The following is a 17,359-nucleotide window of genomic DNA, read 5'->3' on the forward strand; positions in this document are numbered from 1 at the left end:
GAGAAGTTGTGTCCAAATTTTGACTAGTAGCGTATATTGGATGTATTGCATACATTACACTTTCTATGCGTTGCATTTACATGTTTATCAAATAGGTAAAGCTGCCAAATTTACAAAATAAAGATTTAAAAACAAAAAAAGTGTTACATCTACTATGATGAGGCAAAAAGTATAAAGCAACATTAAAAATAAATATTCAGTAAAGCAAGCATATCTTCAACTGTATTTTTCCTGTGTGACTTTGATATTTGTAGTTACTGTTATGGATTTGTCTTTACATTGTTGTGTTTTAATGTTTTAGTTACCGTATATGTACTGGATATTTTTATTTTATTGTGTTTTAATTTTTTTATTGAGTGCTATGGATATTTCTTACTATTTATATGTTTGTAATATTTGTATTGAGTGTTATGGATGTTTATTGCTTATTTTTGTGTTATTTTTTAAAATTGAGTTCTTAATATTTTAACATTTTCAGTCATTGTTCCTGAACATACACTTTATTGTTTAGGCCTTAAAATATTGTAGGTGATATTATGAATATTTCTTTTAACCTTTATATATTGTAGACACTGTTAAAGCATATGGCTTGTGTGTTTTAATATTTTGCCTAATTTTAGTGCTATGAATATTTGGTTTTGTTTTTGTGTTTTTAGCATTTTTAGTAATTTTTCTCTTTTATTTTTGTGTTTTTAAGATTTTTATTAACAATTGTTTTGTCATTAGAACGTTTCTTTTAATTTGTACAGTTTCATATTTAAGTAATTGGTATGGACATTTTTAAATTTTCAGTTTGTTGTTAGGAATATTTTCTTTTTTCAAACTTTATTTCTTAAATTTGTGGTGTTGTTTATGTCAGTCAGTGCTTTGATATTTATATTGTTCGTGGTTTATTGTTGTTTCATGGTTTTTACTTTTTTTTATTCATGCCATAGATATTTCTTTTAATTTTGACTTTTAAACATTTAATATCAACTTATTTTTAACACAAATATTTTCTCTTTACTTTTTATGCTTTTATAATAATATTCATTGTTATGGATATTTTTTAATTTCTTTGTTTCGGTGTATTGGATGTTTATTTTATGTGCGCTTTAAAAATACTTTTTAGGCATTGTCAGACATTGAAATAGATGGGTTTTTTATATTCTGTATTTTATTTATTTAGTTTTGTTGTTGTTTGTATTCATAACTACAAAATAGTATCTTAATTTCTTTATTTTTAGTTATTATTGTTGTTGTTGTTATTTGTTTTTTTTTTAATATTTAGACATTGCTAATGTTTGTTTTGTTACTTTTTGTTTTTTTATCAGTTTTTTTTTCCACCCCAAAATAACATATCAAATAACTCCGAAAATACTCTCCATCTTTGAAACTTTTTGGATGATGTATTTTTTTAAATATGATCTCTGATACGTTCATGGTACTCATAACATAAATCTAGTCTCTTTACTGGCTGGGTGATCTTTCCGCCTCCATGTGCAGCGCTGAGCAGCGTATCATGAGCGTGTGTTGTAATTGTGTCCATGAACCGCTGGGCGAGACTGTTGCTCTCTGTGAATAGGAGGGGGAGATGCTGGATTCGGGAGAAGGTCCGCCATTATTGGAAGCAGAAAAAAATAGACTTAAACACAACGTCACACAATTTATCCTGCAAGGGGCTTAAGATCAGAAAGGAAAATCCAACGCTTTCTACGGGCTGCTGTTCCTCTGAACGCAGCGCTTTGCTTAATTGAAGCCAGAGCTTCCGATCGCGTTTCCTCACGGACTCTTTTATTTTTGACACAACAAAGGAAATAATAATTGGTCAAAACAACGTGGTGGTGAAGCAAGAAGGGGAAAACACACCGAAACAGCTTTTCCCAACGCCTCCCCCTTTTTTCTCTTCGCAACACAGCCGAGCTGGAAAAGACTTGGAGTTCATTTTTTTTCTTTTCCTGATCATAAATTTAGTTGTTTGTGTTATTTTCAGAGAAGGAAAAAGAAGAAACAGCTATGCATGTTGAAAACTCTCGGACTGATGAAAACGAGCGCTTAATGTGGGAAGCGATGGACAGACGGCGTGTTTTACTGAGAGAAAAAAGCGGAAAATAATCGATGTGAGCGCTTGCAGGGAGTGTTTTTGTCTGGTTTTAAAGTCTTTCCCCGGCTGTGGGTCGCAGAGGAGCCAGAGAGAGGAAGAAAGGAGTGGACGAGGAGCTGGAGACACAGGAATGATATGGTACGTAGGACTACAAGAAGATACTTCTTATTTCCACCCTTTAATAAACCCGAACGGAGCATTTTGAAGCGCAAACTGTGTTTCAAAGCTATTTTAAGCGTTTTCTCCTCCTTTTACTTCTACTACATTGCAGCTTGAGAGCTGCGAATAACAAGAAAACTGGGAGTCAACCCCAGTCCCCTGCGGGCTGGCTGGATCTGAAGCCCTTAATAGTAATGATAATGATTATTCTAAAGATGGTGCATGGCTGTATAAAAAGGAAAGCTTATTAAAGGCAGGTCAGAGTCTGCCTGTGCCTCTTTAAATGAGAAGTTTTACAGTGGAGAAAGGAGGTCATAAAAAATGTCCAAACCTTTAAGTTGTACAACACCTGAATACTTGGTCTTGTCAGGCCTGTAGAAACTCCTGTATTATGTTATAAATATAAGGAGCAAAAAATGAGTTTAAATAGGCTGTTTGAGAGTATCAAGCAGTTTTACTTGCCTCTACTGTGTGTTCAGCTTATTTATTCTCATCTCCTGGTTAAAGAACATATTTCAGTGTGTTTATTTTGTTAAGTTTTAGGTTATTCCAACTGACTGCACTTTTACTTGACATGTTTAACTTCATAGTAGCCACAAATCTGAATCAAATTTGGCTCCCTACTATATATATGCTCTTAAAAATGGGACACGTTTTCATGCGATTTAATTTAATCTCTTTTAAATCTCCCCCTAACTTTGCAAATGTCAAACTTGCAGAGCTTCCTGGTGACACACTTAGCAAATGCCTGCAGGTAATTCTGTTAAGGTTCCCCATTTAATTTTGTACCTGTCACACAAATCACTCCGTTCTTCCTCGACAGCATGTAAAGTGTATTTCTCGCTATTTCCCACCTATTAAATATCCCATCTGGGGATATTTACCTCAGTTCTGTGATTGCAGCATGTTCAGTCCCCGTTTATGGTCTGAGATAAGGTTAGGTGGCCCTGATGATAAAAATTAACGCTCTCATCAATCTATTTTTGTGCCAGGGACTAGTCACCGGTGTGTCACGGTTTAATCTCACTGCCACCTGCAAAGTGATCATTGCCCTGGCAGCCACTCCCTTTTAGTCCCTCCACTGGACGTCAGTGCTTTCATTTCAAAAGTGATCCTTGAACGTTCCCTCAGAAATGCTGATTTAAGATGGACTGTGGGAGATTTCAGAGACTGTGATAGCTGAGGGAATGTGCAGTTTGTGATGTGGCCTTAAGACTGAGGTGCATCCACTGAGTGAGGGTGTTTGGTTTGTACTGCTGTGTCATCGTTGGGTAAATGGGAAATTTTCAAAATGTGTCATTTGATAATAGATAAACTCTCTGGTATTGTGGCTTCTGTGTCGACTCATCGCCCCTCATTTACTTCTGTGCTTTGACTGAGTGCTTCTTGATGAGTTTCTCCCTCTTTGATCTTAATCAACCTTTTTTGGAAAGCCCATGCCAAGCAGGAAGTAAACACACAGCAGGCACATAAGCTAAGATTTCCTCGCTAGGACAGTCTCTGTGCTCTCAGGTAAATGCATTAGCAGCTGTCAGCACTTCTGTTCTCTGCTTGATTGGGCCCTTTGCAGTGCAGTCACACATCTCCAGGAAGCCTCTTCTTCCCCCTAATAGCTGTGCCATTTGCCCAGGCAGCAGACTAGCTAACAGCAACCCGCTCAGTCCTGCCCGTCTCTGGGATCGTGTTGCGTTGTGAGTCCCTGGGCTTTGAACATTTTCCTGAGATTAAGAGGACGGCAGGCTTTGCTCGTCAGGATGTAGGCCAGAGATGCGGATACATGCTCTGATGAGGACAGTGGAAGTGAAATTCTGCCCCATATTATGTGAACGGATAAACACAGCAGTTTGGCCTGCTTTGGCCTTATTTCACATCTAAGTCGGCAACTTCACTTTATTGCTCAACACTGAAAAGAGTAATCAAATGAGAGAGGTAATTGGAAATTTACTTGAGCCTTGCAGTGTGAATCATGACCTAAATCAGCAAGCCTAAGTGTGAGCAGTTTATTTTAATAAGGAGCAAAGTGTTGTGGGCTTGTAATACCAGTCCAATTTGAAAAACTTGCCCCCGCACCATATTATTTCCACGTCGACTGAGGCTTTTATTTTCACAAAATCACCGTTCCGCTGAATGAAATCGGCGGCCTCTCACCTGCTCATTTTCAGATTTTACAGCTAGCGTACCTGTCAGTGTGGGGTGACTCCATAAGCCAAGGATGGAAAATTTCCCCCCACTCATCTGAAAATGCGGCGTTGGCTAAATCTCCTCTTCCTTGTATTACAGGAGAGGTTGCTTGTGAGTCAGTGTAAGTCTGTGTTTGATGGAGAAAGGAGCTAATTATAGCGGGCAGCTTTGGAGTTTGGTGGACCAGATTACAGTCACTCTCCTCTCAATGGCTGCCTTGTTCTAGTGGCCGATTATTAGGCAGGGAGAAGTGCATTCTGGGATGATTGTATCTGAATTTCCATTAGAAAGTGTGCCTGCCTCAGTTGAACTGAGCTTCTCTTCTCTCCCCACTGTTTCAGCTCCCTTGCTCATTACAGATTTGCGGATGGGGACAGGCTGATAGAAAGGCCTCTGTAGTCTGCCCCTATTCTGCTTCAGAGCCAGTTTAACTCTGCATCCTGAATGACCGATTTATGTATGAGGGAAACTTGACCCCAAAATCAGCGGTGTCGGCTCTGCCAAGTGTATCTTTGAGGGAGCAAAATGATCACGGTGTTCCTGTGCGTTAGCCCACAAATGGTTCATCTAAGAAAATATTTCTCAGTTAAAATCAATCAGTAGCGATGATTGCGTTTGCTTTATATCCCAATTCCACCTTGTATGATATTGCTTTTCCCAATGCAAATGCATTATTAAACACTTAAAGTACGGCGGCCCGCGGGCGGGCCGTTTTTTTATCGGTATACGCTTTTTTTAAAATAGAAGGACACTGCAAACACGATTATACAAACACTATACACACATAGAAAGCTGAGATTCCTCATGAATCCGCCGGTATATAACCACTTTCAGATGTGATTACCACAGCGGGTAATATAAACACATTTATCCAACAAACAACAAGTCAAGTAAACGTGCACAGCCTCACCTGTCGACGCAGTTTGGACGCTCGTTTCTGGTCATAAAAGAAGATAATCCACAAAAACCGGCCAGAACCCAAGCTTAGCCATCCAGAGGAAACAATCCAGTATAATACTTTGGCCAAAACATGTCTCGAAATAGGTAAAAAATCCAGAAAACGATCGGCTCCCGTGCGCGCTGCACGCGGCGCGTGGTGGCGCTGTGCGTTTCATATTCACTGCATCTTTCTATTATAACTTTATCATACACGGTCCTATTTTCTTTGTTCGCGATTCAAAATGGATACTGGAGGCTTCTCGACCGCTTCAAACCGAACTTCAACCAATCAGGTGACTCGTTTCCGCCTACTTCGGCGATTTAGCCAACCATGGCCGAGTCTGACAGATATCGATTACATCACTTGATTGACTTGTTTCTCAGCAAATCACGCCGGAGGAAACGTTAGATTGACAGGCCTGGTAGCCAATGAGCTTGCTGAATGGCTTGCCTATAAATCCCGCCTCTGCCAGCGGCTTTATATGATATTTCATTCGTGAGCTCCCGGGCTCCACCTGCTGTTTCTCTGTATTCCTCTCAATCTGTGTGTGTGATCGACACTGAAGCCTATCTGAAGTGATTTTTTGAGTTCTTTATGAGTTTTTGGAATGAAAATGAAGTGGAAAATGGAGTGAAAAGGAATTTATACCATTCTGTAGAGAGTGTGCACAGTGTATAAAGAGTGTATCCAACATTGACAGGGGCGGAGCATATCAGTACAAATACATGTGTTGAAACACTCATTTCTTGTAGTATTGCTCTGAAATTTTGACCTGAACTATGTAAGACCCAGGCTTTTGCAATATTGTGTTTTCAAGCTGTTGCAGTGCTGCCACACTGATTTTCAGGTGTTTTATTAGGGAAAAAATGTAAGGCGAGAAAAAAAATTCATCCTAAATTCAGTGTGTTCCAACATACATAACTCTGTGCCAGTAGCACCTAGAGTAATTCTGACTGCACTGGGTGAAAATTCAGGTTGTCAGCTTTCAAATGAGACCCCAACATGCATGTACTTCCAAACAGTTCAAGAACAGCATTCAATTTACTTTCTGTAAATCTCAGTAGAAATTTCGGGCGGAAATTGCCCAGACCTTAAAGGGTTAATGGATAATTCTAGCGGGAAGTAAGAACCTTGGATATGATTAATGGTTTGAGTGGTGGCTGTAAGACTCTGCGAAATACTTTTAACTAGCCTTGATATAAAAAAAAAAATGGAGACACTGTTTTGGACTTACGGTGACTATGGAGATGAAGGACCAGATGTAAGCCACAGAGGAATGGTGACCTCTGGACGTGAGCGGCCCTGTTTTCCTATTCCAGCTACAATTATACAACAGAGGGACAGGGGTAATGGGCTATGGTGATTTGGCAGGAGCTGTGGAGAGCGGACATGAAGGCAGATCTGGGAGGAACTAGGGAAAAAAGAGAGAGGTGACACAACAAAGTAGGTTGTCAGTTGGGAGGGAAAAAAAGGAAAAGAAAACGGCAACAAGAATGTGAGAGTAAAGTAAAGCGCGAGCAAACTGCTGCCAGTTTCTGCTTCAGGCTGTGTTCCTGGTATGTGCCCTTTCAGCTTTGTGCTCAGGGATCAACCAATCAATGACAGCCATAAGTAACCCTGCTGCTTGGCTATTGGCCACAGCTGAATTCCATGACTCAGCATGTCCGTAGATAAGATGTTATGATTGAGTCTCTGCCAGTGAAATGAGGCCACTGCCCAGAGTTCAATAGGTTGGACTTGTGCTGCTGTAATTGTACACACAGTTTGCACCACCTACGTACACTGCCAACATGGTTCTTACCCTTGAAGTTATGCAAGTTTGTGCAGGGAACTAACCTACAAAGAGATTTGTCATGCATAAATACATGCTCCATTACATTATCATGTTAAGGCTAGAATAGCCTTGATTGTTTTGGATGAGTCAGTCTCTACTTAATATATTGAAAGGCTGCAGACACTGGGAACCTCTCACCATTAGGAACAAAGGGAGACTGCCATGAAATCCACCTACACAAGTATTAAAGGATAACTGAGCATGTTTGTAATCTGTGCACTCACACACACACTCATTTCCCACACTAACCCGACACTCAGTTTTCGTTTTTGTCTTAACCTGTCGTGCTGACCTACCCCTCATCTCATTAGCAACTGCTCATGCTTCATTGCCTAAATTGGTCTGGAGTGAGGAGCATAAGTCCCTGTGTGTCATTGTTTGACTTTCTCTCTGGAGATTCTCCCCCGGCAGCGCCCCTGGGTTTCCTGTAGGAAGTCCACCTACGATTCCTGAATGTGTGGAGGGAGAATGGGCGGCCAGAAGAAGAAGTGTAGAGCTGAGGGGAAGAGTTAGAGAGGGACAGCAGTGGAGCCTGTTTTATTCTAGGTGCAATGATGATGGCAAAATAAGAACCCGGCTGTGTGTAATGATAAACAAAGTGCAACAAAGTATAAATCTTGGCTTCTTCCGTTCCTCGGCACAGTTGGCTAAGCACTTTGTGAAGTGGGTGTGAATGTTGGATAGTCAGTTTTTGGAAACTTACAGAAATGGTCAGGCACACAATATCAGAGAGGTGTGGGCGGAGGGGTGTCCGAGAATAATGTAGAAATTTTAAAAGCCAAATGAGACAAAGGCATAATTCTAATAATGCAAAGGGCATTACAACAAACACAAAACACTTACTACAAAATACACAGTCATGCAAAGGAAGAATACAAATTATAAACAACAGACAAAAAAAACCCTTAAAATACCACCCCTACAAAAAACATATCCAAACAGTGGATTTATTTGAAGTTAAAATGCAGCCAGGCAAGACTTGTGCAACTTCAAGAATACAACAAAGTCTAAGTACAAGGTAGGCATTAAAAAATGAAGGAAAATTTATTGGAAACCTCTTTCGATACTAATAACTTTTCAAAAGTGTTTAACCCTCTGAAATCAAAATTACGTTATTCTTCAGAACCTGAAGAATAAAAACAAAAGAATTTGTGGGATTTCAACTTTCTTTTAAAGGTCCTTGAACAATATATTGGTGAGGTGCAGTCCAGTCATAAAACTTAACCAAATCTAAGCTTGCAGTCTTCATGTTCCATCACAATGACTTAATTCTACGTTTTGCAGTCAAACATTTGCCAGAAACAGTTTGCTATAACCAGACTTTCAGAATTTGAAGCTTCTCTGCACTGTTGTGAAGCCGTTTGTGACTGACAGTCATGTAGCAAAAATGTTCGGGTTCTGAGGTGAACCTGGCTGAACAGCAGGCTGCATTTCCACAAAGCAGACAGACAACTGTAGAAACAAATGAAGTAGTTAAATATCATATACACCATTTTCAGTATTAGTAACACCTGTGAGTACTTGGAAAATGTACATGTTGACTTCAGTTTTGTTACATTTTTGTAAAATACAAACAAAAAAAACCTGACTTTTTTTTGTTCCTCTTTTTGCCATGGATCACATGACATAACTTTGTCATACTACATAGAAGAAATTTGTGAGTTCTCTATGCTGCTAGCCACGGTGGTTGTGTTTCCATAGAGTTGATGGACTTTACATTGCAGTGAGTAAAAGTGTGACCGGCGCAATAAAAGCTCAGAAACATCTTGGGGTTCAGCACTCTTGTAGCGAATTGCAATTCCTCAGGCTGGTTGTTCCACACCTGATGAGCTCTAAGAGCAAATGCTCGATCCTCTTCAGTGTTTAAGCGTGAGGTGAGATTATTGAGCCTGAGGATCTCAGGCTGGTTGGCAAGGAGACATCTGATGTACATTCTAAGGCCATGAAGGGTGTTAAAAGTAAAATCATGACATTGGTCCTGAAAGAAATCAGCAAGCCACTAAACTGGTGTAATGTGTTCACTTTTCTTTGTTAGGAGTCTCGCTTCCACATTTTGTACAAATTAATCAACCATTTTCTTACTTATACCCCCTAAAAGACTCTCAACCATCTTGATTAGAAAAAAACAAACTGGTCCTGTTTGAAATCATTCCAATGTACGGATAATAATCTGTCATAAAAATTGTCTCGGCTACTGTTTCTTAATATTTTCTGCTCGCTCTTCTGAATCATGGAAGGTGCTGTGGGTGGCCTCCTTCCTTTTAATAGATGCAGCAGTGTTTGAGTGTGATACAACTTGTTGCATCAGTAATAAGCTCGTTAGCCAAGCAATAATGGCGATAAGCATTCAATGCACGTCCATCCCTTTTAACTGCACAGAGAAATCAAGTGTCGCATTAATATTTTGATATGATAGAACATTTCATTTGATTAGCTGCTCTGGAACATACCAGTGTTCCACTTTGTGCAGTCAGTTTATTTAATAGTGGAGCTCTTTGGGTATCATCAGTTGGATTAAGTTCTTTGGTAGAAAAAAAGAGAGAAGAAGTTCCTGTAAGAGCCACTTGTGTGTGTCGGAGGGACTTTAAGGTCGGGGTGTTATCTACGAAGACTGGCTGTAAGCTGTTCCGTTCAGGTGTAATATTACAACTAAAAACACACAACAGAAACGAGAATCTTCGCCTCAGCTCCTCTAATCTGCTCAAACTGCTCGGTAAAGATTGAAACTGAAAGCAGGAGGTTGTGTGACTAACTACAGCTTTTTCATTTGATTTTTACACATTATTAGCCATAATAAGATTAGGTGTCTAGTTGAATATGGCGTAGAAATGATTTTAGCATTTGGCAGCGTGCAAACAGCAAACGGGGAGTAAATATAGTCTCTGGCCCTCTGCTGCAAGTTGTCACTGTCTGTCTGGGTTTAGATTGTCAAAATAAAACTGCTTCAGGTATGTGTTTGTTTAAGCTCACGGTATTGGCAGTGCTGCAGTTGTGTGTTAACCCGCCGCTTTGTCTATTTATCATGATGTCTCCTACATGCTGCTTCTGACAACTTTATTGGAAGTGTCTTCATACACCTGCAGCACTCAGACGGAGAAGAGAGAGGTGGAGAGTGGGAGGCAGGGAGGTGTTCTACTTCAAACATATTCTAATTAAAGCTGGCAGCTTTAATCACAGACTGATAAGCATCAGAGAAGGGAAGAGGAGAGTGACCGAACTGGAAAGGAGAGAGGAGGGAACAGTCCTGCAGCACTAGACAACCAGAGGCCTCTGAAAGAATCTCACTTGGCTTCAAGTTTTTCTTACTTTTTCCCAAACTTCTCCTAAGCTGTATCGATCGCTCATGTTGCTGCTCTGCGTCTTTTTCTTCCCTCTTGTCTTTTGGTTTTTCGCTGAATATTTTTCTTTCTGCTCATTTCTCTTCCCATGCCACCCTCTCACTCTTTTTTGCCCTTGGAGAGCGGTGCAGTGTTTTTGCGAGCTGCGGTTAAGGACACAGGAAGGGCACCACCTTGTCACTAGATGTTTGCCTCAGATGCCACTTCAGGGGCTTCCAGCCACCACTGTGGTAGCCTTTGGCATCTCCCCAGTGAGCATGTGCTGACACGGTCTCTCTTTTACGCACTCATAGACACACAAAACTCTTGTATTTGGAAAGAGGGCATGTTTTACAATGTTGTGATTAGGTATTCTTAAGTCGTCGCTTGCCACAAGGCATTTTCACTTGTGCAAATCATTACCTGGCTGTTAGTGTTTAGTATTCATGTGGCTCCACTTTGAGGGTTTAAAAATTGGCAGTGGAAATGGTTAACTTTTGTGTCGAGTCATAAGGGCACCGAAAATGTCTGAGAAAGTGGGTTCGCCGCTCTGTGCACACACAATGTAAGCACCAGCGGCTGACCCTTCCTCACCCTCATAACATAACTGTCACAGCGGTCCTGGCTGCTCGGTAGCTGTGTGACAGTGGACATCATATCCTCTTTAAGGTGAGAAGATAAGGTGGCTGTTCATAGCCATTTGTTATCACAGGCAGCGAGCCCCTGACACCTCCACATCCCTTATCTGGCTTCGTCCCAGTTTCTGGTCCAGGCTGGGGCTCATGCAAGCCCAGGGCTGATGAGTAAGCACTGCTCAGCCTGCGGACGGCCGGGCCTGCCGTTATCGATCGCAGCGCCACCGCCTGTCATCCAGCCACCACTTAGCTAATGATGTCCATACTATTGTCTCACGGCTTGGATAACGGCCATAAAGCAGAGAGCGGCGGCTAACGGCGGCGTCACAGGAAAAGATGGATTTTAATGATAGAGGAGGGACACCTGAAGGAACCTTGGCCAAGTGATACTGTGTCACTTTCTGCTAGAATGGTAGCATTGTCATCTGTATTGCTGCGCTCTCTCCCCCTCCCTTGTCTCTCTGTTGTTGGCTGTCTTTATTGTGGTGCTGGTTGGTCCATCTGCATCAAAGAAAGACAGATCACGATTTCTGCCAGTCTGACAGTCTCCGTGTTGGCCTGGTTTTGACCTTGTTACTCTGATTATTGCTGTTGTTGGGCAAACAGAAGGTTTATGTCTGCTAAATAAATACTGTAAGTGATGAATCACCTGGAATGCTCGAATCTAGAAGCAATTAGAAAAGGCTGTTATGAATGCTGCAATTATGTGCAGCACGGTGCGAAAGTTGGAGGCGCGTTGAATGCATTCATCATGCAGTATCATCAGGGGGCATCTTCACAGTCCCAAACATAATTTTTATTCAGTAAAGTGATTATCTGTCTTACTGACATTTCATCAATAGCAAAACAATATAATTTGATACAATCAGATACAAACCACTGTTACAATAACATACGGCAAAGTTCAGTGACATTGAAATCATTCCTTTATTCCTATTGATTTGTGTGTGTAATTTTTTGTGTTTTCTATCGCTAACATTAAATTGCACTTTAATAGACCTAAGTGATTAAATTTAAATCATTTTGAAATTATCATTAATTCTCAATCCTTAGTTATATTGACTGAATCAAAACATTCTGGACTTTCCAGATATAGCACATATAAGCCATAAATCCCAGCCCAAGCCGTCACAGATGACTGTTTTCAGTGACTAAAAGTGAAAGGAGTTCTGACACAGACGGCCTCACACAGTCTTGATCTCAACATCAGTCTGGGATTTTATGAAAAGACTGAAGCAACTGAGACATAATCTGCAAAAGAACTGCGCAGGTTTGCCAAGATGCTTGGAACAACCTACCTGCCAAGTACCTTGATAAACTGTGTAACAAGTCAGCCTCAGAGAGGTGGTGCTGCTTTAAAGGTCGCACCAAATTTGATTTAGGTTCGTTGTGTTTCCTGCACTTTGTACGATTTGATGAAAGAAAACCGTTTGTGGCATTATGTTTAAAAGTGCCCGCTTTCTATATTTTTAATCCCCCAAACCTTTTCACGGCGCTGTATATACCCACTGTGCCATTTTAGAGAATTGTAAATGGATTTTCCTCCGAGCTGGTTTTTCATGGGGTTGACGTGGGTCATTTCTCTTCGCAGTGCCATAATTTCCCAGGATGCAGTTGGGGCCCCAAGGTCCATAGCTCTTATGTCAGAGTTCATTTCCTGTTGCAGTGTTACAGCCGCTCCTGAGGATCCACCATTTTGTAGCATTCCTGTTGAGGACTGGAGAAATGTGTCTCGATTCACCACCCATTGTTTGCAAGTGTGGATTTTAAATTCTAAAAATGTATTTCACATATAACAATTACTTAGGAGGTGCTGACTCAACCAATGTTGTGCTGAGTGAAGAAAGATGCAGAGAATTTCCCAGAAAGATGTGAAAGTTCTTTGTGGTTCAGTCAGATTTACAGTGAATAAACTGTAAATGCCGTCAAGGCCTTATTCCGCCTGATACAGTACAAATGTGAAACTGTGCATCCAGTATAAAAGTCCCCTACATGATCACATGGAAAAAAAGCGAGTTTTGAAATGAAGACAGTTCCACAATCATTTTGCTGATGTTCCTTTTTCTAATTATACTCCGAATACATCTCTGTTGTTTGTGAATCACCACAAACCACCAACCTGAGTCTGCACTAGTCCGGCCTCTTCCTTTTGTTGGTTTGCTGACTTTAATGTATGTTCTAAGTTGAGAAGATAAAAGTCAGGGAAACATGGGCGAAGAATGTAAACATTTCTAGGAGTTGTTTTTGGTTGGAAGGTTGTTTCAGAGCGAGGACGACCTCACCGCACCACGGCCCGTATTAGTCACAGTCGTCAGAGAGAAGAGAATGCAGAGCTTTTTTTTTTTTTTTAGCCCAATGAGGGAAAAGGTCGCAGGGAATGCAGTTTGTCAGGTCAGGACGAGCCGGGTCTGTTGTGGCTTAAATCCATGAGATTGGGAGGAAGAATAGGAGATAGAGGTGAAACTCAGCTAAATGAATTTTGATAAAACATGAGTGTCAAGAGACTGGGAGAACAGCTTGGGTCTATATTGAAAGGAAGGGAGGCAATCACCACGGTACAGGTGGATGTTATGTCTAAATTACCCTCCCAAGCAAGGAGAGAGAGAATGATTCACATCTGTTAAAAGGGAAACCAGTTGGTCATTTCCATTACAATCTGGAGATTTTCACGAAACAGTTTTAAAAAGAGAATTTTTGAAATTTGGCCTTGCTTTTATTAGTAGCATTAGTTAAGCTGGATCCTGCAATTCCCATCACACTTAATAGTGTCCAAGCCCAACTGAGTCACTGGCCCAGACTTGACGAAGCTCCACCAAAATCACATGACATTACACAATTGTTTTTGACACGCTCAGTAGTTCATCCAATCATGAGTAAAATTGACTTTTGAATGGAAGGTGGTGAAGATATTAATAATTATGATTATAACTATCATTGTATATTCAAAATATATACTTGAACTGTGTTTTAAATGTCTTGCTGATTTTTTTTTTTAAAAAGATTAAAAAAAACAAAAAAAACAAGCAGCTTTTAATGCTGTAGCCAGTGGTACAGAGAAGTGTTATAATACTATACTCATGTAGTGTCCTTATATCGTTCAGCTGGATTAAAATTGACCTCAATTCAAAGTGGAAACTGCCCTTTATTCCCGTCTGAAGCTACAGGTGCCTCCTGCATGTGTTAAAACCTGTCTTTCATTCATGCAGGCTGTTATATTTCCAGTCATGCGCTCACTTGACAAGACAAAGCAGTTAATCACTAATGACTCCTAATGACTAATAGTGCATTCATACTGCAGTGATTGTGGCGAAGGCTGTTAAAGAATTTCATTTGTTCCCACTTGTTTATCATATCTGGTCATTGAGAAGACATTAATTCGCCAGTATCTCTATGCAATCACGGAATATATTAAACGAGCTTCCAGACATCATGGTTTAGTGATTATAATTTGTGTGCATCATAGATCATAGAGAATGTTTGGCCTCATTCCTGACATTAAATTTAAGATGCATTATGCTTGGGAAAGAAAGGAATTTATTACAGAGTGGATGTGCTCGAATATAAGTAATGCTTGAATCCTTCAGGCTAATGGCATAGCTCGCTTCAAGCCAACAAATCTTAAATTAGAGCCTTCTAAGAATACCCATTTGAGATTCGAGAACGTTGCGACTTTTAATAAGCACAATCAAAAAGTTGTTTGAGCTGATAAGTGGAAATCCATTCTGCTTCACTTTTGAAATAATGGCAGTGCTTTGTTTTAAGGTCACATTAATGCTATGTCAATTTAGAGACTTTAACTACTGAAAATGAGATTATAAGATGCCAGATTACACAGTATTTTAGACTGTGAGCTGCACAGTTTGGGAGGATACTGTATAAACGATGACATAAAGCGGGACTTTTTTACAGCTCTGCATCTGAACTGTTTCTGATTTCAGCTGCTGCTCCAGTCCAGTTCTGCTCTAACTGCATAGTTTCAGCATTACACTTTCTTGAATGCATATTCATTGCAATCAAGCCACGTTCCTCATGTTGCTGCCTATTCCTTTGCAATACATACCAAATATACAAGGTAATGGACTGGTGAAACACCCTTTTTGTGACAGAAAGTAACAGTGTTCTCGACAATTGGGGTCCCAATTTAGTGAAACGCACAGTATATGTAATCTATTAAGCTTTTAAAGCAATATTTTAAACAAAAGCAGACATGATTCTGGTCTTGTATTGGATGTATGATTGAAATTATGTTTGGCATTGTCTTGGAAATGATCACTGAGAAACTCAGTTATGGCAGAAATCAGTAATCACCATGTCTTTGTCTGTTTCTTGTAAAAAAGTTAGCCAGAAATGACAACAAAGGGATGTTGATACTTCTGTTATTTCTACCACCTGCTGTGTGTCTGTGTGTCTGTGTGTCTGTGTGTCTGTGTGTCTGTGTGTCTGTGTGTCTGTGTGTGTGAGTGTGTGTGTGTGTGTCAGTCAGAGAGATCAAGAGTCGGAAGGAAGTGATTTCGGAAAGCAAAACTTCACGAAGCAACTGAAAGAAAATAGTTGGAAGATAAAAAGTTTGTGCTTCTTGTTTGGGTGCTGTTGGATAGGATGAAACAAACAAGTGCCCCAGACTAGTTTAACCTGCCCCTGAACCACAACTTAAGATATTACACATTAGCAGGCTTATACTGTTAGACCTTAAGCAAGTGTGTTTCAACATACTGCTGCATTACAGGGACTCCCATCTGCAATATTTCAGTTTTTGCTTCACAACTATGTAAATATATCCTCTCTGTCCCTCGTCTCTTGGCCATAGTGGATCAAATTCTAGGAAATTGTGCAACTCTGAGAGTATTCATGTGCAGCTTTCAGACCACAGAGCCGAGCTTCCATCTCAGGCCTCGCCTTTTCCTCACTTCCTTTCCCTCTGCCTGTTCTTCCAGAGGTCATAGTTGACAGGAGACATGGGTGGGTGATGTCAGCCCTGTCCTCAGAGAATCCAGAGGGTTCCTCAGGGGTCCTGTGAGGTTGGGCAGCAGCTTCGAACTGCTAGACGGGAAACAGTGATGGCAGACGGAGGGAAGGAACAGCTCGCTGTTGTTCTGCTTTGTTTGTTTTTTCACGTCAGTGCTAAAGAGGGAGACACAGGATGTCGATGGCAAGGCCTTTACTGCCAAAAGAATCCATTCATGAGCGCGTCAATGCATATATGTGATTTACAAGCTATCTGGCTCGCCACAAGGTTGATAGATTTAAAGTTAAATTGTAACTAAGCTGAATTTTGTATTTTTGTCATCCTGAATTTCCTTGTTTTTGCTACCTCACTGTTAAGAATGTGAAGTCTGCATTCCATGCTGTCAAACAGAGGTCGTTTTAGTGCATGCGGGGTCGTTGACTTGTTCAGAGCGTCTGTAACGTTCAACATCATGTGCTAAACACTTGTGAGAGCTCTGCAAACGAGTGGGGTGTTGCTCCCGGGGCTCCTTGATGATGTGCCGCGGTAAACAGTCCCCACTGCTTGCACAGCTGGGGCACACTTGACGGGGCTCTGCAGTGCATGTAGAGGGGAGGAGGAGGAGGAAGAGGGGAGCGGGGTGGTGGGTGGGTGCTGAACCGATACAACAGAGGAACGCTGCGAGGGCCTTTGGGGCAGGATACACACTGCAAAAAGACAGGACAAGCGAGTGCAGGGGGAAACAAGAGCAGAAAACTGATTATAAATGACAAATCCCCAGCTCTTGCAACCAAACAGCGTTCTAGCTGCTGTATCCTGAGGGTGGGAAATGCAACAGCTCCAATTCAATCTCCTGCATGTATTCAGTGTGCATGTGTGTGCGAGTACTTTTTGTGTATGAGGCCTTTTCCTAAATTCAGCAGACAGAGACAGGAAATTTTGCCCCTCCCCTCCTCTTGTCCTCCCTCCATCCTCCACCGGGTGCTCACTGCCTGCCGCTGATTGGCTGGGGTGAAAGCGAGGGATGAGGTTTTGTCGTCTAATCTGCCAGCAGATCGCCACTGATGGGCCTCTGTAGAATGGCTTTAGTAAATTACTGTTCCAGGGAAGGGCAAATCCCTTCTATCAGATAGCAGCTCTCTCTTCATCTCTCCCTCCATTCCAAGTCCCACACACTCTTTCTCTTCACTACATCAGTCAGGCTCCCACTTCATCTTTCTATCACCACCTCACTCTCCTGTGTTCTTCTCTTGTGGCTGTTGGCC

At 41.1% G+C, this 17,359-nt stretch overlaps 1 protein-coding gene across 1 annotated transcript in view; it reads left to right on the forward strand.

Annotated features, from left to right (window-relative positions):
- The first annotated feature begins 1,594 nt into the window (after positions 1-1,594).
- Positions 1,595-17,359, forward strand: part of arhgap35a (Rho GTPase activating protein 35a) — a 70,548-nt gene continuing 54,783 nt past the window's right edge. The window contains 1 exon segment of the mRNA XM_022220856.2: positions 1,595-2,221. The gene's annotated coding sequence lies outside the window, so the exon portion shown is untranslated.

Source organism: Acanthochromis polyacanthus, chromosome 13 (assembly GCF_021347895.1).
Source record: "Acanthochromis polyacanthus isolate Apoly-LR-REF ecotype Palm Island chromosome 13, KAUST_Apoly_ChrSc, whole genome shotgun sequence".
Classification (NCBI taxonomy): domain Eukaryota; kingdom Metazoa; phylum Chordata; class Actinopteri; family Pomacentridae; genus Acanthochromis; species Acanthochromis polyacanthus.